Genomic DNA, 2,316 nt, shown 5'->3' on the forward strand with positions numbered 1-2,316 from the left:
GTAACTATATATATAAAGATTAGTAAAATATTGTTTTATTGTCATATTCAAAGATATTGTAACATTTCACAAATTTAGAAAGTTTTTTTAAAAAGTAAACTTTTCGCTTCATTGATTTATATTATCGAGTAAATAATTAAAAATTTAGTTTATGTAAAATAAACTATATAGTTTAAAATTTGTTTTCATTGGTTTAAGTTAAGTAAAGATTAATCATTGTTAGATAATATGATTTTTTTTATTTAAAAAAAATATTTCTAATTTTGATATATAGAGATATAATATTACAACATTAAATTATATCTATTTAATTTATACTATCTATAAATCTAATAGATCATCTATTGTTTAAATTCAATTATTGATATCCCAATAAAAGTTTCTGGTAGACCCAAACTGTTGGTATGCCCAAAATTTAAATGATAAGATTAGAGATTAAATGTAATATGATTATCTAAAAATAAGTCCATTAGGTCCATTTTAAAAAAAAAATCACACATGAATCAAGGTTGTGACTTCTGTTTTAATATATAAGATAAATCTATATAAATTTTTTAACATGTGGAATCTTAATATAAAATATATAGTTTTAGTACTATTACATTAATTAAAAACTTAATATACTATTATATTAAACTTCAATCATTTCAATTTAAACTATGAATAATGAATCTTGTTAGATAGATATTTAATTTTAAGATTTATAAAAATATATAAAAGTATTTTTAATATCATATAAAGTATAAAGAGTTGGTGCTTTTATTTTATTGACAAAAAATTTGGCCAATTATAAAATGACATGTGTCATTTGCCAAGGGTAGTGAAGTGGCAGAGGAAATAAATGTCCAGCGAGATTTCTTCTATGAAGCCATCGAGTTTTCTGATAGGTTACCGACAAGGAACGCTATGATTTTCTTATTTAGACTATTTCTTAGAATCAATATCAAATTTTACATAATTTAATTAGAATATCTTTATTTTTTATTTGAAAAGCAAATTGATATTTTTTTAAAAAAAAATTCTACTGAAATCTTTGAAAAAGCTTTTTAGAATCTTTGAAAATTTTATTGTAGAAAATTAATTAATTCAATTATAATTATCATAAAATATAATTAGAGACTAAAATTAATTTAGCTTTGATTGATAAACAAAAACTAAAATTATATAAATTTTATTATATTTAACAATAATAACAATTTAAATTTTTTTAATTCAAATATAAAATAAAAATATTATACTTAAATTATGTAGAATGATAAATGACAATCACAAAAATTTATCAAAAGACCGATGAGATATATTATTATTTATTTTGCTAAACATTTCAATAACAATATGGGTGGATAAAAGCATATAATAGTAAAATAACATAATCATTCTTAAATTAATCCATTAAAAATGAAGAAAAACATTCAATAGAAGTAGGGATCGAATTCTAGCTTCGACTGAACATTCTCTGCAAAAATGAATGTTAAATAACATTTATGGCAACAAAAAATTTGAACATCAGGGTTTATCTTTTGGTTTTTTTGGTCTGCAGCAAAAGTCGTAACCGATATTTTGGGACTGGCGGCTTGTCCAGTTCACCAGTATATATGAGGATTTAATCAGCTGGTCCGGTTCAAGGTTGGAGAACTGTAAACCGTAAAGCATGACACGTGTATGCAGGATGTTGACTCGAGTGCTGCCGAGCCTTATCCGATCACTTACTCTCCAATTTAAGACCAAGACTTTCGCGTGAATTCTTGAAACTAGAATTGGTACGAGGTTATTATACTATGAATCCGCTTTAAGACCAAGACTTTCGCGTTATCAAGTAAAATAGGCATCAACCATCTCCACACAATCAAATGTTATGCAATAACTTTCATATTTATAAGGCGATCACAATATTATTTTTTACATATAATTTAATGGGCACAAGCTTCTTCAATAGCTGCAACACTTTGCTTCACATCCACTCCCATATTGCAGATATTGACAAGTGCTCCTGCATACTTCATATCGTATTCCATCTTTGCTCCACATTGATTCTTGAAACTTTTAACCTGTGATGTTTTATTCAATATATATTTTTTTTGAAGGGTCTTTAAGTGGAACACAAGTAACAATAATTGATAAGGGGTTGTTACCAGAGTCTTGTAGCAGTCCCAATCATCTACAACAGGTTGTCCTGTTGTTCTTGTGGAAGTTAAGAGATCTAAGACATCGGTTTGTTTGAGTGAAAGTCTAAGAATCTCTATAATGTTCTGATCGATTTGTTTCCTGTGATTTATTTCCTCAAGCAGATTCTTCTGAGCTTCTTGTCTTTGAGGT

This window comes from Brassica oleracea, unplaced genomic scaffold, assembly GCF_000695525.1.
Source record: "Brassica oleracea var. oleracea cultivar TO1000 unplaced genomic scaffold, BOL UnpScaffold01497, whole genome shotgun sequence".
In the NCBI taxonomy this organism is placed as follows: domain Eukaryota; kingdom Viridiplantae; phylum Streptophyta; class Magnoliopsida; order Brassicales; family Brassicaceae; genus Brassica; species Brassica oleracea.